Genomic DNA, 24,504 nt, shown 5'->3' with positions numbered 1-24,504 from the left:
CAACCTCAAGGTTTTCTGGATCCCTCTCAGCCTTCCCACATCTGCAAACTTCAGAGTGCTATCTATGGGCTTAAGCAAGCCCCTCGTGCATGGTTTGCTCACCTAAATTCTTGGCTACTTGATTATGGCTTTATTGCTTCTAGAGCTAACCCCTCTCTGTTTATTCCCAAATTGCAATGATCTTCATATGCACTTGCTTATCTATGTAGATGATATAGTCATCACATCCTCAAAACAGTCCGTCATCGCTAATCTCATTCATGATTTGGGACTTGCCTTTCCAATATAAGATCTTGGTCATCTATCTTTTTTTTTTAGGCATTGAAGTTGACTCACCACTGATGGTCTTGTCTTATCTCAAATAAAATACATCAAACAACTTCTCAGTCGCAGCAATATGCTTCATGCCAAACCAATTTCGTCACCAATGGCTACCTCCCTAAAATTGTCCAAAACCGATACCCCAAATTTTGAGGATGTTACTCTATATTGCAGCATTGTAGTAGGCTTGCAATTCTCTCGGTTACAATACCAGATATTTCCTTCTCTGTCAACAAGATCTGTCAATTCATGCATTCCCCAAAAGCATCTCATTGGAGTGCGGTAAAGCATATACTCAAATATTTGAAAGCCACCATAAATGATGGTCTCTTCTTTGCCTCCTACTCACGTATCAATCTCCAAGCTTACTCGAATGCGGATTGGGTAGGTTGTCCAGATGATCATTGTTTCATGGGAGGCTATTGCATCTATCTTGGCAAACACATCGTATCTTGGAGTTCTAAAAAGCAACACACAGTTGCTAGGTCTTCAACGGAAGCTGAGTACAAGTCCATAGCTTCCTCAGCAGCTAAACTTAGTTGGTTACAAACTGTGTTGTGCGAACTTGGCATTAAGTTTTCTCAAGCTTTACTTTATGGTGTGACAACCTAGGGGCAACATATCTATCAACTAATCTAGTTTTTTACTCAAGAACAAAACACATGGATATTGATTTTCATTTTTTTCGAGATCGGGTGGCTGACAACTCGCTTAAAGTTTCTTTCATTAGCTCCTAAGATCAGATTGCAGATGTTTTGACAAAACCATTGGTTTCTGAAAAATTTCTTCGATTCAATTTGAGTCTCAATATTGTTGATACACCATTAAACTTGAAGGGCGGTATTAAACTATACAACCCAGCTGCACACAAGGAGACCTTTTCACAAACAGTTGGTGTGCAAGAATCAGCATGTAATTAGTTATGATTATTTATTGTATTATTCCTCTTTATGTTTCACATATTCTTACTATAACAAATTGTTTCAGTTACATAATATTCCTTTTTTGTTGTATTTATACACTGGTTAATCAATGAGAATAATGCGAGAACATTTTCCAAAATACAGTCTCCTGCTCTCTACTTTCCAGGAACTCTACTGATCATGATCCCTAGCCACCGTTCATTACTTTTGTTCGCCGTCGCAGTCGCAGTTGCCGCTGCTGTAAGCCCTAGCAACCGTAAGCCTTCTTCCACCATCATTGTCGAATCACCGTCGTCGCTGTAGCAAATCCATGTCTGCCTTCGCTGCTGCCGTGAGCCTTCAGCACCACCGTGATCCCTAGCCACCATTCACTGCTACCGTGAGTTGTCACCACCACTATGAGCCCTATCCCCCATATGCCTTCTTCCACCGTCATTGTTGAATGACCTCCATTTTTTTCCGGTGAGTAACTAAAACAACAAAAACATCTTCAGCGATGTTGCTTCCAAATAACCTTACCCATCTTTATTCTTTATTCCATCCCCATCTTTATTTTGAGTATCCAAAAGGAGTGATGGGATTTTTATGTTAATTCCATTCTAGCCTCTTGGTTCCCTTCCCATTCTCATTCCATTCCTATGTTTTTTCATTCTCCAAACCAAACCGGGGTAAAGGTTGGCAAATACGACCGCAGTATCTGATTAATAAATTTTGTAGCAAGAGAATCAACAATTCATTCTAATGGGCAAGTTCCTCGAAAAAAATGTATTTTTCCAATTTTTTATGCACCATCCAAACTCTACATTCATAGAGGAAGGAGAATGGAAACCATACCAATTTTTCACATGATTAGTGGCAGCAGCAATTAGTTAGGCAAAGCCTGAAATATCAGCCACTTTTTACGTTCAAAATTGCCTTACACGTCCTCCAAAAAAAAAAACCAGTTCCATCCAAATTATAACTCTTCTAGGAACAATACCAAATACAAACAAAATGATTACTTGAACTGATTTTGGATTTGCATAGCCCAAAATTTTCCACCCAAAATGCAAATATTGGGAATGTAGTATACAATATATCTAACAAGCTGAAACAAAGTATTAAATTAAAAAAAAAAATGCGATCAAATTCTTTTAAGAATCGGTGTAAATAAAAAATAATGTTGTACAATGTTATATTTTGTAGACAGGTACAATTCCAAGGAGGTCGAAACATTTTCTCATAACCACGGCTGTTGCTTCACACAGCAGAAGCCTGCTTGTTTCCTCTGCTGACCCAACAACCAGCACCACTTTTCAAAACAGCATATTGGTGGTTCAGAATGCTCTGTTGTAATTAGGGTCCCATAAAAACTACCATCTTTTCCAATTACATCTCACAATTTGAATTATAACTTGAAAAAATTAGATGAATAGAATCAGGGAAAAGGGGGAAAAAATTCAAGGAAAATTCTGTAATATTTTTCTGTTTCACAAATAATAGTTTAAACATGCTCAAGCAACCTTTTGCCAGGGCCATTTAAATAGATACTGATAAAAAGTTTAGCTACTCAATTTCCTCATAGCATACGAGATCAATATTTGTATCCAATCATCATGAGGCTTAAGGCAAGAGAGATTGATAGGTGGAGAAATAATACCTGGCAGTTGGAATAAAATTTTGTGAAGTTTTCAGACAAATTGTATAAGTATTCACATAACACATTTGGCAAGAGATTGGTGCAAGCTTCCTCAACAATCTGTAGAAGTAAGGGCAAACATATTAAAATGCAGCGCAACTAGAAACATGTGTAACCTAACATGAAAGCTAGGACACAGCCCAGAAGCAAACGGATTCTTATCAATTGCATATCTTACTTCGGCAAACTGGAGCAAATGCAACCCCAACACGCGCTCATCTAGGTGGTCCACTGCTATCCCTCCCATCTGTCCCAAACAAATAGATATAAGAACTAATAATTTGAAATCCTCCACAATATAAAGGGTTTTATAGAGGAATAATTAAGAATGATCAAAACCCAGATTGGCTAATGATAGAACAGAAGTCTCTTATTGTTCCTCTCTTTTGGTGTTCAAAAACCATGTCAAATAGGAAATCATTTTTTGCACCACAATTTTTACTGCTATCAATCTAAATTTGCACACAATGGACAACTTATTAATGGACAATGATGGTTCATTAAGCACAAGTAGCAAGACTGACAAGAAGACACATTTCTCACTTAAAATATGCAAGGGAGGCAGCAAAAGTTGGAATATAGCGAGCGCAATGATATTAAAACAAAAATCAAGAACATTTTCTCGCAAACAAGTACAAAGGAATCTGATCATCTAGATATACATGGTCGCAACAACTGCAGAGCTCATAACAGATCAAGTCAATGAATTCCATCAATCTCAACATGGGTCAAGGTTTATAAAAAGGGCCAGCCCAATGCACAAAGCTCCGATATATGCAGGGTCCGAGGAAAGGGCAGACCACAATAGGTGTATAGTACGCAGTCTTACCTTACATTTTTGCAAGAGGCTGTTTCCACGCCTCGAACCTATAACCTCCAGGTCACATGGCAACAAACTTACCGTTGCGCCTAAGCTCCCCTTCATGGGTCAAGGTTTATTAAAAACTAAACTGTATACATATAAAAAAGTATTCAAATGCAATGCAATGGTTTCAGTGCTTACTATTTCCAAAGGGAAGAATACTTACTTTTTTCAGTTCTTTTATGTCTTTACTAGATTTCCTGATTAGTGAACAGATCTGAGCATGTGCATACAGCAAATAAACAGCGGTATTTCCCTGCTCACAAAGAGGTTAAACAAGTAAGATGTAATTTGGCAACTGTGGTGGTAATAGTAATAAAAACAATGTGTGGGCACGCTCATGCATGTGTGTGTGCGTGTGTTTTAGAGAGAGGGGACAACTGACCAACAAATTGTGATTATTAATGTCAACTATGTTCAACAAGGTTACAAAACAATTTCAAAACAAAAAATGAAAACTAAAATAATTGTAAAGCTTTCAGAACAAGACTATTAAAATTTTGAAGCCTATGTGGGACAGGGTGCTTAGCAGGATTAGAAGATTCCACCAAGCATACATGATAAATATCAAAAAGGCATTTATATGTTACATCTCAATAGCCGACCCCACCTAGTGGGACTAAGGCTTGGTTTTGTTGTTGTTGTATATGTTACATCTCAAATTCTCAATAATATAAACCTAGAAACTTGGTTAGTAGGTGTTAAAAGTTAAGAAAAAATCACAACTAAAGCAACTTAAACAAAAATCCCCTCAAAAACAAAGATAACAAGGTTCAAATTGTTGCATTTTTTACTTAGTTAAACAACTATGTAACACCTAAGTCGTAAAAATGTTTCAGCAAACAAACAACAAAAGCCAAACTATGAAGCTAGCTCCTCACAATTAATCTCATCATCTAAAACACAATTTGCTTCACCAAAATCATTGAGTTCATCAACATCTTTGTGAATCCCAGCGTAAAATATAATTACCATTAAATGCATTAGTCTATTAATTTCAGTCTTCATCCTCAACCCTGACTTTAACAGACCACATATTAAACAGCAATGAACTAAAAATATATTTAAGAGTTTATAATTTTGTAAACACTTATTATTAAATAAATGAAATGACTTTCTAAGTATGTCCCTTTCTTATGCAAGTTTATACATGGTGACACCAAATCTACGACTCAGGCAATTTAGAAAAGAGTACGATCCTACTGCAAGCCTACAAATTTGCAATCCCATATAAGATCTCAATTGTTTCAGTAAAAGTAGGGTCATTGGGTTGAATGATCCAATGACCTGGACTATGATTTTAACAACCATATTCAGGAAGATAAAAAATAATCATGAAATAAAAAATAAGTGCAGAGAATATAATAACTTCCACTAAAATTAATATGTTGTTCCTCATTGACTGAGCTCCAGGATTAATAAACAGCAGACGGCTACACACCCTGTCATTGAGCATCTGATTGAAATTAAATGTGTAATTAGTCAATTTGTTGTTCTTCAAGTCAGCATACCTGCCAAGACAAAATAATAGATATCATGTTCTTTTCTTCTCCTGAAAAGCACCCAAAAAAAAAAATCAAATCTTTACATGTAGCTATCTTTGCTGCAACATGGGATCTACCCACCATGTCAGCTAAAATAATTTTATATGTGGGTTAATTAGAATGGGTGCAAATTCCACAAAGAACCAGCTTTGAAGTTTTTTTTTTTTCGACATGTTTCCCACTGATGCTCCAAGCATCATAATTCTGTAACCCACGACACTTAAACAGCCAGATGACATACGTTGCTCCTCGTAATGATTCAAGAAAGAACCTAACCAGAACCACCCATTGTAGTTGCCAATTCCTATAATATTAAAGCAAATGCAGAATGGTTATGGTTCACCTGAAAATTCTAGTTCAGAAGACAGCAGAATGACAGGCTCAAATGCATGTATCATGTGGCTAAGCAAACATGAAAATTGTGCATTACATCATTGTCATCATGCAAAATTCTGTAAACAATTGTCTCATAACCAATTATAACATCAACAAAAACTATAATAGCGGGCAGCTTACTTAATAGCCCCATAACCAATTGCCTCAGTAGTTTTTTCAAGCTCCTCCTCGGTCCACTTTTCACCCTTGCCTGATCAAGATTCAAAGAAGTAAATAGTTCAGAATTTTAACGTTCAGCAGGTAGTTCCCCACGCATACATACATAGATAAATGCATAAAAGAAAGAAAAAAGGAAAATCTAATAGTTGGTTACAGTCTTATTAAAAAAAGATGATAATAGATGGATGAACCAGTCTTATTAAAAAAAGATGAGAATAGATGGATGAACCACCATAACCTTATAAAATGAAGTAAAATAGATGCCTTTACAATATGACTGCAAGTAAGCCACATCAAACGAAGCAACAAAAAAATATATCATTCAATGTCATACCACGATCAACAAGTGCTGCTTCACACTAACTTTTTGCTTCATCCAGTAAATCAACTAATCGAACCACTTTAGTACTGCGAGTAGGAAAGTGCTTGCTATCTTCACCAAGAACAAGGCCAAATCCCACATGGTTAGTTTTAGGGTACTCATTATCATCAATTGGAAGCCAACCCGCACATTTTGTAGCCTGAAATATGTGAGTGAGTGAGTGAGTGAGAGAGAGAGAGAGAGAGGCTTTTAACTTAAATGGCACCCCAAGTAATAAAAAACTAGAACACCACTAACAATAAGGGTAAAAGAAAGCTTCAAACACCATGCAATGTACAATGTGTTAGGGTGTGGCTCGTATTGGTGTCGGCAGCTGCACCACCTAGCCACAATCGTTGACACTGGAGATGGACGACCACCAAACAGCTGCCTACCATGTTGAATTGCAGCCACTCTATTTGACTTCTTCCCTCTCCCATTTGTGTGTATATATGCAATGAATGTGTGTGTAATTGAGTGTGACAAGGTGGTGAGATGTGTGGTTGTGTGTGTGTGCAGCAGAGAGCTGTGAGGTGTGTGTGCAGAGAGAGGGAGTTGCAGAGTGCGGTGTGCTATGTGAGACAGAGTGTGTTGTAGACAGAGAGAGAGAGAGTAAAGTTGAGGTCAGTAGTCTTCTCCTCTTCATAATTCTTATAGTAATTGTTTGCTCTCCTTTGGACGTAGGTCACAGTGACCGAACCACGTAAATATGGTCTCATATTTTTGGTTGCGTGATTTTTCTTGTGCGATTGTTGTTTGTAGATCACTTCCCAGCAAATGGTATCAGAGCGAGGTTTGAGCAAAATCACCGAATCAGAGCAAAACTCCCAGATTTGAGCCTCTGCCTAGTAGCTCGAAACTTAGTTTTGAGACCACCAAAACATTCCTCTAATCGAGACGAAGCCAATGGTGGTAACCGGAGCTCAGAAGAGGCCACACGTGCTGCCGACAGAGATACGACACTGCCACGCATCTCGACGTGCCCTCACGCACCCACCGGTGATCAGAAAATGTCCTCACGCGCACTCACGCACTGGTGAATGTTCGGCGAGTGTCTAAAGGTTGAAGACACTGACGTCAGTGTCATGTCAGTGCTAAGTCAGCAGACACATCAGCAGGTCCACGACCACGTCAGCGCTGAGTCAGCTGCACAGTCAGTAGCCACGTCAGTGGGGGACCTACGCCACGTCAGCAGCTGGGACCCACGATGGTCTCGGTGCCACGTCAACAGTGGCCTCATAAGATGTGGGCCCCAATGCCATGTCAGCAGGCAGACCCCTCAATAGGTGGGCCCCGGTGCCACGTCAGCAAGTGGACCCTACAGGAGGTAGGCCCCGATGCCACATCAGTAGTGGACCCCACAAGAGGCGGACTCCAGGACACATCAGCAAGTGGGCCCTACGGTGCCATGGCAGCAGACAGCGTTAGTGGCCGTTAATGCCATCAGGAATATTCCATTAAGGGAGGGAATATTCTATTAAAGTTAACGGAGAGTTGACTTTTTTACCAATTTGACTGAAAGTTTGACCGGATTTTTCAAAGCCATTTCAAGTCAGTTGTTCGAGCGACTTGAACCATTTCTATGGTTTTTGGCCATTCCAAAGCCATTGATGGTGTCTGTTTTGTGAGATTTGGAGCAAAATGGTAGGTATTTGCACTTCAAAGTTTGAGGTGGAGAAGTTTGATATGTGGAACAACTTCAGTTTGTGGCAGAGCATGATGAAGGATATTTTGGTTCATCAAGGCTTGATCAAGCCGTTGATCGGGAAGAAACAAGATGATTTCAATGATGATGATTGGACTGAATTAGAGATGAAGACGGTCAGCATAATCCGATTGTGTTTGGAAAATGAAGTTAAATACTCTGTGTTAGATGAAACCTCACCAATGAAGCTCTGGAAGAAATTGGAGCCAAGGTATATGTCGAAGTCCCTTACCAATAAGTTGTTTCTGAAGAAGAAACTTTATCAACTTCTTATGAACAAGGGAAGTAGTCTTTTTGATCACATAAATGATTACAATAAAATTTTGACCCAGTTGTTGAGCTTCGACATAAGAATTGATGAAGAGGATAAGGTGCTTCTACTTTTGTCATCTTTATCAGTATCATTTGATGGTCAGGTAACTGCATTGCTCATGGGGAAAGATACCTTGAAGTTGGATGATGTGATGGCCTCACTTCAAGATTTTAAGCCGTTAAGAAAGCTGATTGTGACTTCTCGTGAGCAAGCTTTGGTGGCTAATAGTGAAAGACAAGGAAGAAGCAAAGATCGAAATCTTGAAGGTAAACAATAGGGTTCAAAATCAAAAGGATGAGATACGAGCGAGGTCATATGTTACTGATGTGATAAAAAGGGGCACTTCAAGAGGGACTATGAAGATCGAAAACGTTACGAAGAAGAAAAGAAGACACAGGATGGTATCGATGTTTCAGAGCATGCCACATGGCATAGTAATGATGAGGTCCTTATGACAACGAGCAACTTACATCGACAAAATCAAAGAAATGTGTAGTGTCGATACTGCAAAAAATACGGCCATATGAAAAGGGAGTGCCGAAAGTTGATGAAAAACAACATGAATGTTCATGGCATTCCAAACAATGATGGATGGGTTTTGGACTGTGAGATTTCAGTTCATATTTGTTTTAAGAAAGAAATTTTCCATTCTTTCAAAGAAGTTCGTGGTATGGTATCACTCGGTGATGGGTTCTGCATGCGATATCATAGGGATTGGATCTATGAAGCTGAAGACGCCTGTCAGAGCGGTTTGTATTTTGGATGACGTAAACTTTGTTCCAAGGATGCGAAGAAATTTGATCTCCCTTAGTCGGCTAGATATTAAGGGTTGCCAAATCTCTGTTGCAGGTGGAGCTATGGAGGTGACCCGATGTGACTTAATGGTATTTAATGGGAAGGAGTCTCATGGGTTGTATCAGTTGATGGGAACCACAGTGGTTGGTGGTTTGACCTCAGATGATGATAGTTGCACGTCGTCAGAAACAAACAAACGAGTTCGGTTTGCCAATGAAGAAGGCGGTACTCTTTGCATGGTTCAGACGTTTGAACCAAGTTATGAAGACTTGCATTGATTGAGTTAGTATCAAGGTTGAGCTTTGGACTTGGTAAATGATGCTCGGCAAGGTGGAGATTGTTAGAGTGTGGCTTGTATTGGTGTCGGCAGCTGCACCACCCTGCTGTAATCGTTGACACTGGAGACGGACGGCGACCAAACAGCTGCCTACCATGTTGAATTGCAGCCACTCTGTTTGACTTCTTCCCCCTCCCATTTGTGTATATATATGTAAAGTATGTGCGTGTAATTGAGCGCGGCAAGGTAGTGAGTTGTGTGGCTGTCTGTGTGTGTGTGCAACAGAGAGCTGTGAGGTGTGTGTGTAGAGAGAGGGAGTTACAGAGTACGGTGTGTTGTGTGAGGCAAAGTGTGTTGTAGAAAGAGAGAGGGAGTAGAATTGAGGGTTGTAGCCTCCTCCTCCTTGTAATTCTCCCTGTTTATAGTATTTGCGTGCTCTTTCATGGACGTAGGTCACAATGGACGAAACCACGTAAATCTGGTCTCGTATTTTTGGGTGCGTAATTTTGCTTGTGCGATTGTTGCTCGTAGATCACTTCCCAACACAATGCCCCATGTACTAAGATATGGAATTGGGTACGTACACTGAACACCATTTCAAAGTGTTGCTGCTGTCCAACATCAGTAACATATATTATCTACTCAACTTTTTCTTCATTAAGGCGATACCTGAATATTGCAAGCAGCGCCATCAAAAGAATAAGCTTGTTCCCAGTCCCATGCAAACAAAAAGGGAACTAAGGGATGGATGCAAGGGTACAAAAATTATTGAAAGAGCTAGCAACAATTGTATAATCCAGAATGAAAATGCTGGCTAGAGTAAAGGTCCTTATAAAAAGAATAAAAATTGATTAACTTGTCAATTTTACAACAGAAATACACATCTTAACAACAAAAATAATTTCTAGAAACATCAATCCATCCTAATGTATTGATGTGCCAGTAACTGGAGTATGATTAAAATATAGAAATTTAGAAATACACTGTTCAAATAAATAAGCAAGAAGAAATGGCAAAACATGACTCCCTATCATCCCATTTGACTTTAAGCCCCAAATAATCTAGCTAATGGCAATTTTTTTTCAATATTATAACTGAAAAATAAATAAGAAACAAGGGGAAATTGAGGGAAAGTAAGGCAACAATACAACATCCAGCTGAACTCAACACTTCTTCAAAATATTTCAGCATAACAATTATAAAGTCGTAAAGTACTAAAGTCACTCAAAGAATAGGAAAAACAAAGGTAAGTCCCGGGAATGGCCAGTTGTATGAGTCCTTTCCACCTTTATAAATAATCTAGGACATCCTCTAAAAGTTAGAATTTTGTTAAGTCTCATACTCTACTATCAAGTTTTGAATGGGAATCTAGGCGTAATAGTAAAGTTGTCGCCATCTAACCTGAAGGTCACAAGTTCGAGGCATGGAAACAACCTTTTGCAAAAATGCAAGGTAAGGCTATGTACAATAAACCCACTGTCATCTACCCCCTCCCCAACGCGGGGAGCTTTGTGCACCAGGCTTCCCTTTATTTAGAAATAATGGTATTTCTGAGCTCTACTTATAACTGTCTAATATATAGGAAAAGAGAATCACCCTCAATAACTTTTATTCAGACAGTCTCTCATTTTCTTCCCCATACTAACAAGTGGTCACACACACTCACATATTGCAAGTCATAACCACAATCAATTGGGATCTTGACCCTCCATTTCATGGTTTACTTTAGCCAATAATGTTACAAATATTTATCTCAATTTAATTATTCTAGTCACTCTATTTCACTATACTTTTATAAGCTAGTTGTCAAAATTGTACGATTCATGATTCGACACATAATTTGATTCCCTAGCATATCTAGTAGGAGAATCAAAGTGAGGGAGAATTGAACATGAGTCTTATGATTCTCAATCCAAATCATATGATTTGCAAGTCTAACGTAGATCCACCTACCCATCGGTTCCTAAGAAAACCCAACTATTTAAATCCAGAAATTCACCATGTAATGCAAAAGCCTTAAAACATTTTCCAACGGCCTCTCAAGTCAAATAAACAAAATCCTTCTGCATTAATCTGTATTTTTAATTTATTTTAAAAACTTAAGTTTCCTAAACTTTTCTATAGAATTTGAAAATTCAGTAAGTCTCCATTTGTCTAATTGGAAACTAGAAGTGTTTAGATACGAAGATTTTTTAACATTTTGTCATTTTGAAGGTGATATACTCTACTTTTCCAACTTTATAAGAAATAGAATACTTTTCATTCATATAGATATGCATATTATGACACATGATCATTCAATTTTCATCAATATATCTTTTTTAATTTTTGTTTACATATACATATGCAGAAAAATGAATAGTACAACAAATTTTTAGAATTTATGCAATATCTGTGATTTGCTTCATTACATGATTTAAAAAATTAGGTTTCGACTCAAATTGAATCTAAATTAACAACAATGCACCATAGTTTTGGAAATATTACATCTGCATCCTCCATTTAACTCCTTTAAAATGTAAAAACAAAAGAACCAAAATGCATAATATTTTCATTCTAATAAGAAAATGAGAATACTAAGAGCAATCATAAGCTTTTCTTACACAAAAACCTCTTCGTGCTTCCTACAAATTATACTAAGTTGTTAACTTTGTAGATCACTTCACTTCTTTTTGACAAGGTTTATTGTTTCACTCATAAATATTAAGTGAAGCACTATCAAAACTAGTCCCCTATAGGACATCCCATTAGATTTTGGAGACTTCCATGTTAGAGGTATCTATTTGAACCTTAGGATGGGGTGGGACGGGGTATGGGATGGAAGATGGGCCACCTCCTATTGTGTAGCCTAGGCTTAAAGTCCAAAAAAAAATAAAAATTTATGATCAAAAGCTCATTTCTCAGATTTTATTTTCAATGGGTTTTTGGTATAGATGTTAGGGATCTGTTTAGTTGTCGAAATTAGTTTTCACTTTCCATTTTCACCCACCTAGTTTTCTTTTTTTCTTGTGTCCACATTGTATAGAAAAGTCAAAAAACATCTTTTCGTTTTTTTCTAAGTTCTACATATAAACATTGAGAAACTAGAAAACAAGGTGAGGTTTTGTAACCATTTAGAGAATTAAAAAAAGGGCAGTCCGGTGCACAAAGCTCCCGCATATGCGGGATCCGGGGAAGGGACGGACCACAACTAAATAGACCTTAGGTATTAGAGTGATTCTTCTAGAAAATATCCATAAAGAAACTAAGGGACTGTTTGGTATCATTCTGTTTAACAAAAATTAAGCACCTTTTAAATAGAAGAGATTAAGAAGGGGAGATGATGAGTTTGGTTCCACCAGGCGTGCCAAAAAGGGTGCTTGAAAGAAATGTGTGTGCAAGCACCCTTTTGATGCTTTGGACGTGGGTGATTAGTTATGAAGATGGTAAATTGAGTGATAATTGACTCATTAAGCCAGGCCCCCGCCAAAGGTGTCAAGATAGATGCCCTATTTCACAACGGTACTCTCTAAAATAGGGTTAAAGGAAGGGAATCATTGAAATTGTAGAAAATCGTAGGAGATTAAGATGGGCAGACAATGAATTGGATCTCACTGGGCTTGCCAAAAAGATGTTCAGTCAAAATGCATGCCAAAACACTTGATTAAGATGGCTAAATGGCAAATTGGAGTACCCTTTACAAAGTAAAGGGGTCTTACTAGGTAAAGGCCAAAAGATAGAGAATCTTAGGAAAAAAAAATTGTAGAAAGGGGAAGAAAAGGAGGGAGGTGACCATAAGTAAATTAGAATAGATAAGGACGAGGAGAGAGGAAAAAAAATAAAGATGGGAAATAAACGTTATTAGAGACAGGAAAGAAAGATAAAATGGCATAGGGGCCAAAGTGATAGTTATTTGGTACATTGTATGACTGTTTTAAAAGATGTCCTTACATGATTAAGATCAAGACTATTTGTACCCATTCCAAGTTAACTCTTAGATAAGCATCCTTAAATAATCTTGCCAATTGACAATTGGCCTAAATTAGAGCAAATTCAAATCACTTTTTATTATAAGAGGATCCCTTTAATGCATGCACTTATTGTGGATTTGACCATTCACGACTTTCTTTTAGTAACCCTTTTCCTTCCAGAGTCCAAACACTTCAAATGGATTGGGATCCACATACCAATTTAGTAATTAAGATTATGCAATTTCTTTCCCCAAAGTGAACCCTTTCTATCCTTGGCAACCCTGTGTGTGCCTTCCATGGGCGACCTAGGTGGGTCCACCTGCTTATATAGTCACTTCCTCTTAGGTAGAGCCTCCTTCATTCTAAAGGGCGATGGCAACTCTTCACCCTTATATGTCCACTCTCTAAAGCCTATGGTGGCTACCTTAATATGCCTTCTTAGAGTACGTACATAAAGATAGTATGAACACATTTTATTTTACTTTTTCCATTATTGTGGTTGTGAAGAGGCAAGTTGTGTTAACAAGTTTGTCTGTGCTGCTAGTTTTCTATGTGTGTTGTCAATTTTTGCAAAAACAGATTTTAGTTGTGCAACTCAACAATATTTAAATATCCAGAAATGACTTTTGTGGATTAAATCACTGATTCCATACAAATTTTCTACCCTAAAACATAAGGAAGAGAATGTCACATCATCAAAAGGGTGAAGTGGAGTGTAATAATGATTGAACCTAAATGGGCAGACTTAATTTACCCTATAGGTTACAAAAGTACACAAAACAGGGATAAAAGTCACAAATGAGAATGAATGAACATTAAAAGTTTGATAAAAAGGTTACAGAAACTTACCAAAGAGCTGCAAGATCAGTTGAAGCAAAATTATAACCTCCATCTTTCTTTACAACAATAAGAGGAATGTTTTTCCCTTCAATGAAGATCACACGAGCACCCTCACTTTCTTCAACCAAACCCTACTTACTTAGAGCCTCTAAAACCCCTGGAATATAAGGGTTGTAAAAGCTTTAACCCTGAGAGGAAAGAAAAGTACAATTTTGTGTGCGCCTTAGTTTCTTAGAGCTGGAATTATTGATATGGATTTTTAAAGGAAAATTTATGGTTTACCATAACCAACATTCAAATAGTTCAATTGAGAATCTATTCCAACCGATATTAGCAATTACAACTTGTGCAGAGGTATTTCGAGATTCCAATTATTATCCATGAATATGAGGATTGTGAGCAGACTTTTAGCATGCACTATGCAGGGGAAACTAGAATTAGATTTTCATTTATTTTAAAAGTTCGACAATGTGCAAATTTACACTCAGAAACACATTGTACAAAGGAGTGCAAACCATCTTTTTCCAATGATATGTTTTGCAGGTTGGACCTAACAAAATCATTACAAGGGGAAAAATACGAGTATTACCTTTTCCTCTAATTTAACACCAAGGCACAGATAGCCTATTTTTCCATATTCCTGGCAACTGATATAAAGTTTCTACAACATGTAAATGCACAGACAAGAACACAACAATGGAGTACAAAACAGATTTTTCCATGAGATGTTTTGCAGGTTGGGCCCAATAAAATCATTATATGAGTAAAAAAATGTAATACCTTTTCCGCTAATTTGATTCCAAGGCACTGATAGACTTTTTCATATTCCTAGCGACTGATTTCACATTTCATTGTCCATGCCTTGCGATACTTGGGCTCCCCACCCTGCAATATAAATGAACAATATCAAAATTACGATGAGGAAGTTAATAAGACATCAAGAACATTCAATAAAAGGAAATTATTTTCTCTTTTTAAAAATGATAGAATAGAATTCATAACTAATGGCTTCTTGAGATCTTTGATTAATAGAAGAATTTGAAATGTATAATGAGCAAGAACAGAAAAATACATCTCACAAGTCCTTAGGTGTAAGAAGGTGTAATGCACCTGGAGGCTAACCACTGCCTGCTGTGCCCTTTCTTTAAAAGCAGGATCGTCATCAAATCTTTTTTCTTTCTTTTTTTTGACTCCTTATAGAATGCCTAGCAATAAAAACAACCACCAAGCCTTAACTCCCATAGGTGTTTGATGACAGTCATTATTTAGACAAAAACATTCCCAATTTTTTCACATGCCCAAAGAACAAAAAAACTGGGGGCACCTAAGTTCCTAGTAAATAACACCACACGAGCACATAGTAGATAAGAATGACAATAAAGGCAGATCAAGACTGTGAAGCTACCAGAGCCCTTTTTCGCTTACACAGTTTATGCAACTGCCCAATGAGCTCCTTTAAACTGTTGTGGCTGCGAGGCCACAACTCCATCAATGACATCACCTCAACTTTTTGGAGAAATGAAGGTCAAGAAAATTCTAAATTCCCATTCGAAAAATTCACCACTGATTTCAAAGTAAATAAAAAAAAAATGACAGACTAAAAGTCTATGCATATTTCAGGTTTGGGGTGTTACAATACTTGTGTGATTACTGAATATAAATGAGTTGGGAAAGACTTAATAAAAAGATATATAAAGAAATTTTTAAAAACCTAATTCACCCCCCTCTTTGGAAGTACACTTCACTTTTCAGGCAAGAAGTTGTTTTTTTATACATACTTGTGTATTTATGTGACTTTGGCCATTTAATAGGCTTAAATTATGATTTGAAGGAATTACATATATTTATTTATTCGTGTTCAACTATTTTACAAATGCGGGTTTAAGAGTTAAATTATTAAATTAAATATTTACAAATGCAATTTTTATTAGAATAGAATTATTGAATACATTTTTATACCACAACTTATTTTAGCCACACACTGTTAATAATCTTATCCATACTTACCCTAGCCTTGGAGTGGTGCCTACGGCATGCAGTTGATGAAATTTCTCCAATTAAATCATTGAAGAGCGAACCTGGGACTCAGGAATGATGTCCGCTCTTCAATTTTGGCAGAGAAATGCAAGAAAAATTGAGAGAGAGAGAGAGAGAGAGAGAGAGAGAGAGAGAGAGAGTGTGTGTGTGTGTGGAGAGAGGTAAGAGAACCGTGAGAGGGGGGTAGAGTTTGGCTTGCAAAAATGAATATGAAGAACACAATGATATCTCTTAAAAATATGTGATTGAATGAGTATCAGAAAGAGATTTTAGCACTCTACTTGTAAAAAAATTAGAGTATGAAAGATTTAGTACAATAAATTTTCAAAGAAAAAATTTTCTAATCCATATGCTAATCTCATAGTAATTATGACAAATTAGGGGGTATATATAGAGTTGGGCAAAAATATAACTATCGGGGACATACAGAATATTTTGAAAATTTTTTAATTATGTTTAATTAAAATTAACCCTAATTTACTGCAAGGAAAATTTCACCAACTCAAGAGGTTCGGTCAACCATATTCAAGATTCGGTCGACCATATTACTAGGTTTGGTCGACCGTGACCATTTTGAATTTGAAATATAGTCGACCGTCTCAAGGTGATTTTGAACCCTTCATAGGTTCGATTGACCAAGGCAAGTTATGAACTAATGGTTTGGTCGACCAAGTTGTTGGGGGACAAACACGTGTCAATTCAGTCGACCGTGGAGGATACGTACATTTCATAACAGCAGCCCGTGAAGTCCACATTCTAACTTTGGGTCAGTTCGGTTGACCGAGGCTTTTATACAGCTCAAGGTTCAGTCGAGAGAGATCGCTTACAATGTGCATTTAAGTCCTGTTTTGGTCTCTATGCTTCATCAACCTAGTGTAAATAAGCATAAAGCATTTTAGGTTATATGGGTGATATTTCCTATGACCATTCTAAGGCCTCTTGAGCAAATACACCCTATCATACATAACATGCAAATATTACAAACCACTATTATAGACCCGAAAACTAAATGCAATTACAATAAAAACAAATGTCTTTACTCTCCTTGCTCTTCACTTTATGGAGTATGCTAGGTGTTTGTGTATTATCCGTCTTAGCCTCTAATCTCCCTATCCCTTATGTGTGATCTCAGTTATGGACATGTTCACATGCTAAATACACACATAAATTCACTATGTTTTGTCAACATCAAAATAGAGATCGGACTAAAAAATTCAACAATCTCTCCCTTTTGATGATGACAAACATGCATGAGCAAAATGGGTCCAGCATGAAAAGGCCCCCCCCTAAGAATATGCATATCGTAAAAAGATATTCAATGATCAATGATTTAGTTCAGGAAAATTCAAAAAAGAAGACATAAGACATTTCAAAATCATTTGCATTTAGTCTTGACAGTAAAATATAAGCACTCATGCATTTTGCTCAATAAAACCTTTGCCCCTTTTGGTATCAACAAAAGGGTTAAACTAAAAAGAAAATGGTAGTCCCCTTTTCAAAAAAAAAATATTCATTTTGCTTAAATGATTTCTCCTCCTTTAAAACACTCCCCCTTTTTTATTGAATATTTTGAATATATAACTCCCCCTTTGATTTTAAAAGATTGGGTATAGCAATTTGGCACACATAAGCAAGAAACAAAGAATATATTTAACATTCGATAATTTCTTGCAAGATAAAATATATGTATATAAATATATAATTATATATATATATATATATATATATATATATATTCCCAGTATGATATTTTCCAAAAGTACTAGGGGTGTGCTCGCTGAAAAAGAAACTTTACAACAAAGCGCATGCAAACAACATCATTCCGGTTTGACATTTACGCACAATTTCATAATATTACCAGAATAGCAACTATATGGATCCAAAGATAATATATAGAGAAAAAAATTGAAACATGGATCATATGGTCAAATCAAAGAAAAAGTGGCAATTATTAAAATTTTCACTCAAGGTATTCAATGACAATATTATAAGTAAGCACATGCCACGTTGAATTTCAATGTAGATCTAAGCTTTAAAAGGTTGGTGAGCACAACAAGATAGAATTTTCATTTTAGATGCTCCCCCTATCAATTTGAATCATAGCTTAGATGAAGTGAATTGCTTATACATAACAAAATTAATCTCATTAAGCATGCTAAGCAATATAAGCATCTATCTTTGCTCTCTTAAATATCTGATGATTATGTAAGGATGAAATTCGATATTTTTTTTTCACTCATCCTTTCAAAAATTTTTATCATAATCATCTTTATACACAATTTTATTTTGGAAAATTTCTACCGAAATTTTAGCAGCATGTCATCTATAAATAAAACATTTCCCATAAACCTATACCTGATAACCAGTTGATTTTAACAAAATATTTATATAAGTCATGCAATAACCTAAAATCATCTACCAGCATGCAATTCACATCCACTGCATCTACCATGCAGGAGGCATTCAAGATTAAGCATGCAATTAGGTAGCAATCAAAAATTCATAAAAATAAACTATCCATAAGCAAATATACACAGTGAAGAACAGGGAATAGTTATGAGTTCAATGCAATTCTTATGAAGGCACATGGATATATATCAGATAAAATCATGAGAGCATTTTAATTTAATAGTCATGAAGGATAAATGCTCCCCTTAAAGCAGTAGCTATCAATAAACACAAGTAAAAGTGAATAACCTTACTATCAAAAGGATGCAAAATGGATAGTGGGTGAATATTCAGTGCAGTCAATGAAAGAAAAGGATAATGTTTGATGTTTAGATATACATACCAAGATAAAAAGTAAACAAATAAAGAGATAAGAAAAACAAATTTCTTCACGATGTTCTCCCAAGGCCTATGCACCGTCTCCATCATCAGAAGATCCTGCCTCATCTCTAGCTATGTCCATCTCCTCATCGCCTTAATTGTTCAACTCATGAATGCAATCGTTCAGCTCGTTGAAGTCAGAAACCATGACGCTCCCCAAGCCTCTGTGTCTTTGCTCCGAGGAGACAGCAAACTCTCTAAACTCATTCTGCAAAGTTGTATACTGAGCATGAGATGACGAGGCTAGCTGCCCGACGTTTGTCTGAAGAGACTGCATGATGTGGAATTGGGACTCTAAACTCAGTGAAGGAAGAAGCAAGACCTGTGGTGATAGCCATTAAATCAGCATAGGATAGCTACGGAGGCTGTAGTGGCTGTGGTGGCTGATCCTATGGAATTTCTTGCTGGTTAGCCTACCACCTACCAATAATGGGCAACCACATATTTCCAACTAATTCATATCCCATAAGCCTCAAAGTGACCGAAGAGAACATGTCTGTGTTTCTTCTTCTCTCAAGCACAACAACATTTGATCTGGTCACTTCCATTTTCCTGAACACCCTGTTTAGTATCCCTCCATATGGAATGATAATCCTACGGCCAATAGTCCTAGAGAACATCCACTTAATCATCAAGCTCGATAGGTCCAATTTCTTTCTGGTGAAAGAACACCACATGACAAAACAAACCATATAGGACACATGGAGCCTGGAACCAGCTCTAAGAAAGATATTATAAGTAATCAAATGATGAACAACCTTAGCCACTAGGTTGAAGGACCGATAATCTGGAGAATGATTTGGGTTAGCATATGGAACAGTCATCACAAAATTTGCAAAACTCTCAATAGTAAAATCATGTTCATTTATCCAAGATGATACTACATCAAGACACTCAAATTCTCCCCTCTCGATGCTAAGGGATTCAGTCACATAGTCGGCATCAAACCTCATATCAGTGTTCAGAACCTAGGAGTAGCATCCATCATCGTCGTGACCCAGGTTAGCATAAAATAATCTAATGAATGTGGGGTAATACCCCCTGGGCTGGTAGGACATGAATGAGTCCCAACCCTTATGCCTAAACATGTCCATTATATTCCTAAAGTGCTGCTCCATAAAGGTTTTGTCAAGAATTTTATCTAAGATGACCTCTTTGGGATGAAAGTCCCTTATGTATCTCGTTCTGGCAGCCGTTGAGAGAAACCAGTTGTCTTTCCCAAAATCGACCTCGTGGGCGTCAATACATTCGTCGGGCCTTGCCATGGTGAAGATGGATTTGGGAAAATGGATTTTGGTAGGTAGTCTATGAGGGAACTAGGAAACAGAGAAAAATAGAGGAATTCTCTCTATTTTGAAAGTGAAAATGATGTGGTAAAACTATATATAGCCACGAGGTTCGGTCGACTGAATAAAGGTTAGGTCGACTGAATCGCAAAAAAATGCAGCACAAACTGAGTCTAGTCAGTCAACTAAGGAAGTGTTTGGTTGGTTAAAGCTTAAGGTGACCTTTTAGTTTCCATAGCTCAGTCAACCGAATGACTTTTGTTCTTGAAGGGTACGGTCGATTGAATGATGTTCGATTTTGGATTCAATCAACTAAGGGTAGGCTGAATTAGATTTGGTCGACTGAATGTCTTAAGTATAAAATCGGATAGTCAACCGAACTAGGTCAAAGTTAAAAGTCAAAGGTACTGTCGACTTAATTCATTAAGGCATGCAAATATAGTCAACCGAACACGGTCAACAATGCAATTTTGACCTGATTTTGACCAATTCCTTGTTTTACTATCCCTTGTGGCTAATCTTATGCTCTAAGGAAGAATAATTATTTGATTTCAATTGGAACCCTTCCTTCCTCTTGTCTTATGGGATTAGCCACCATAATTACCCACATAATTTCCTCTTCTAAACTTCTAGCACTTCTACATAAACAAGCAAACTAGATGTACCATTCCATTTCATTGAATAAGCAAGCTTTATATGCATGTGAGGGAGTTTGCTTCTTTGTTCTATTTTCTCTAGATGAGACATGAAAAGTTTTATAACTGTGGGATTTGAAAGATGGATCCTTTTTGAAGAACTTCTTTCTTTTAATTCTTAGGGGTTTGTTGAGATTATTCTTTTCATTTTTTTTTCTTTGAGTGTAACTCTAGAATAATCATCTACTTCTTTCTATAAGCAGATAATTTTCAAAACTTTATTTATCTTTTTCTTCTCAAGAATAGCATGATAAGCTTTTAGTTCCTCTGATTGTTTAGCTACCCTTTTGTTTTAATTTTTCAAAAACACTTTTTTCTTAGACATCCGAGCTAGAAACTTATTTATTTTCAATAAACCATTCTCTAGCTTCTCAAATGAAGGCATGCTTTCATTATTCAATTTAGCACAAGATTCATCACAAAATTTAATACAAGAATTGTCACCAAAATCAGTGCATGCATAATCATTAGCCAGTGTATCACAAGATTTAGCAGACGATTCATCACAAGTTATATTACCAAAATTTTCATAAGAATCATCGCATGCATTATTAACAAAACTATCATTATGTTCAAAAGATGATTCAGTATATAATATATCACAGAATTCAGCAAATGAATAATCTATAGAGACTGATATAGGGTCATATACCTCTCTGTATGTTAATGCAACATGACTGCATCTATTTCCTTTTTTATCGTTTGAGCTCAGAACATCCAGAGAGGTGGTCACTTTCTCTTGGGACTCTCCATATCTATTTTCAAGATCTTACCATATGTCTTTTGCACTTTTACATGCCATAATTTCATAAAGAATATAAGTCTCTAAAGCACAATATAATAAATCCATGGTATATGAATTCGCATGCAATAAATTAATATCATTTTCAACTATATGCATACAAATTCCCTTATCAATCACCTGTCAGACCCTCCACTTCACAGATTTTACAAAAATGCTCATTCGAATTTTCCAATGGGTGTAGTTAACACCAGAAAATAATGGAGGACTAGTAGGTTCCTATCCCTCTCCGAATAGGGACACACCAATGTGAGCCATCTCAATCTTTAGCAAAAATGTTTAAGTCAATACCACGAGGCTTTGATGTCAATTGTTGGAATTGGTGTATTCCCAAGAGGGGGGTGAATTGGATATTTAAAACTTTTCTCCCTAGTCAATTCAAATTCCACAAACAGTATTACACAAGCATAGGGTCTTTTTATATAATCATAAACCCAATCAAATATTCAAACAATCGAACACATGTATTGCATATAATAAATCAAACATAAAACATATATGTGCTGAAATTGAAAGTGCGAAAAAATAAAAACTGCACCAGATATTTTATTGGGGTTCGGCCAATACTACCTACGTCCTCACCTCAAGCTCACAAGCAAGAGGATTCTACTATGGCTCACTTAACGGGTGGAGCGGCACCTAATACAACACCTTACCTAGATGGTGCACCTAGTTCCCCTAATCGAGGTTTGAACCAGTCTAGGACTTTTCATAAGGCAAGTCTCCCTCTCCAGACCACACGTCGAGAATACAACAGATATTTAATTTTTTGTACGAGCAAGTATGCTTCTTACACTAAGAAAATATGCACCATTATATGTACAATGTTGTTGACCTTAGTGGTCATGCCCGGTTTTGATTATGACAAATACTCATTGTATCTAATGAGTATTTGAGGTTTGGTGCAGGAACTAAGACTGTTAAGATCAAGATGTGCACAACGCAAGCAAAGCCTGAAGACCAATTTATAATTCAGCATTGTAATATATTTAATTGGTCTGTAATATTAATTAGGGCTATTTGGTTTGTAATAAGCTCACACACATCACATGTATGATTTATTATGTAAGCTCAAACAAACCATGAATGATAAAGGACCTTAGAAAGACCTTAGGGTTTTCCCTTCGGTCGACCGACACCGGACTTTTTCGGTGTCTTCAAATTGGACCTCAAGTGACCCTAGGACACACACATTTACACATTTGTTTGTTAGGCACTTGAATAGGGCTTATATGTTTCGAAACGGGACCGAAAGGCACACATGGTGCACTTTCGGTCGACCAGTCAAAGTAGTTCAAAAGGCCCTAGTCGACCGAAACCTCCCTTGGTCAAAAGTTTGACCACCTGTTCGACCGAACCATGTTATTCAACATTTGACCATCTGGTCGACCGAGAACTTTTGTTCTCCAACTACCTGGTCGACCGAAGGGTCCTCGGGAGAATTCCCAGCAGTCTGGTCGACCGAACCAGCCAGTTCAAAATGGCCTGGTCGACTGAACCTCGAAAAATTAAGAAATCTTCTTCTCCTGGTCGACCGAGACCTTAGTTCAAAAGTCCCCTAGTCGACCGAACCATATGAGACTTGATTGACCGAACTTGTTCTGGTCGACCGGACCTCTCGGGTTGCCCTGATTTTTTACCGTAGTTAATATTTTTTAAACAGGGTTAAAATGCTTTAAACATCATTAAACTTTTCTAATAATACCCAATAGGTCCCCAACGGTCATAGTTTCTCCCATGTCTATATATATGAGTTCATTTGAGAAAATTAAAAAGCGATTAGCCACTTTGATTAGGGAAGAATTCTCTAAAAAATAAAAACCCTATACTACTCATTTTCTTACTCAAATCACTCATACTTGCCTTCTATTATTGCCTACATCATTAGTAAGTTGATTGAGTGTTTTGCTTAAATAGGTTTGCTCTCCTTATGCTACTTGTTTGACACGATTTTCTTGAGAGTCAAACCTAAGGATTCTTAGGGGGCTTTTGCTAATAAGCCTATCCTAAGAAGACTTTGTTTGATCTTCTAAGCTTGCACCTTTATTGCAAGATCTTGAGAAGATTGTGTTTGTCTTTGGTTGCAAAAACTTTTCAAACACTTCCAAATATCTATTGCACTTTTATCTTGTAAAATATTTGAAGAGATATTTGTTTGTGTGATAGTAGTCTTTGTTGCAATATTCTTTCCCTCATATATTATTTGTTGAATACAAAGATTACACATCTTTTGCAAACCAAGCATATACATTAATTAATACCAACATGCTTGAGATATCTTGCTGGTTGAAATACTGGAGACTTGACATCTTTGTGTGAATTTTGTTGAATATCTTGTGATACAAAGATTGCTTGTTCGACACTCTCACGTATGCATTACACTGATAGAAAATACCTTTGAGAGTTGAACCATTTAGACCACATTGAGCTTACATATTGAATCATATTGTGGTGTATGTTATTGCATGCATTTGGGTACATATCTGCTTTACACGAAAGCACAATCACTGTACCATATGATTATATACACATTTGTTGTATATCTAGGCATGGGCCTGAAGAGGGAGACTAGCCCTAGAATAGTCCCGGATTGGCTTAGGCCCGGTTAGGAAAGCTAGGTGCATCGTCCTGTTAAGGCATGTAGGTTGAGGTCAACCACGCTAATTGACCTGGTTAAGGTTGAGGTCAGTCCTATGTTAATTTGACCTAGTTGTAATCGGTGCCGCTCCAC

The 24,504-nt window shown here is 37.0% G+C and overlaps 1 pseudogene; it reads right to left on the bottom strand.

Annotated features, from left to right (window-relative positions):
• Window positions 1-1,311: 1,311 nt before the first annotated feature.
• LOC131162663 (uncharacterized) lies at window positions 1,312-19,943 on the bottom strand (annotated as a pseudogene).
• Window positions 19,944-24,504: the final 4,561 nt, after the last annotated feature.

The sequence above is a fragment of the Malania oleifera genome, chromosome 8 (genome assembly GCF_029873635.1).
Source record: "Malania oleifera isolate guangnan ecotype guangnan chromosome 8, ASM2987363v1, whole genome shotgun sequence".
Taxonomy (NCBI): Eukaryota; Viridiplantae; Streptophyta; class Magnoliopsida; order Santalales; family Ximeniaceae; genus Malania; species Malania oleifera.
The sequence above is the reverse complement of the archived record's forward strand: the minus strand, read 5'-3'. Positions and strand labels throughout refer to the sequence as shown.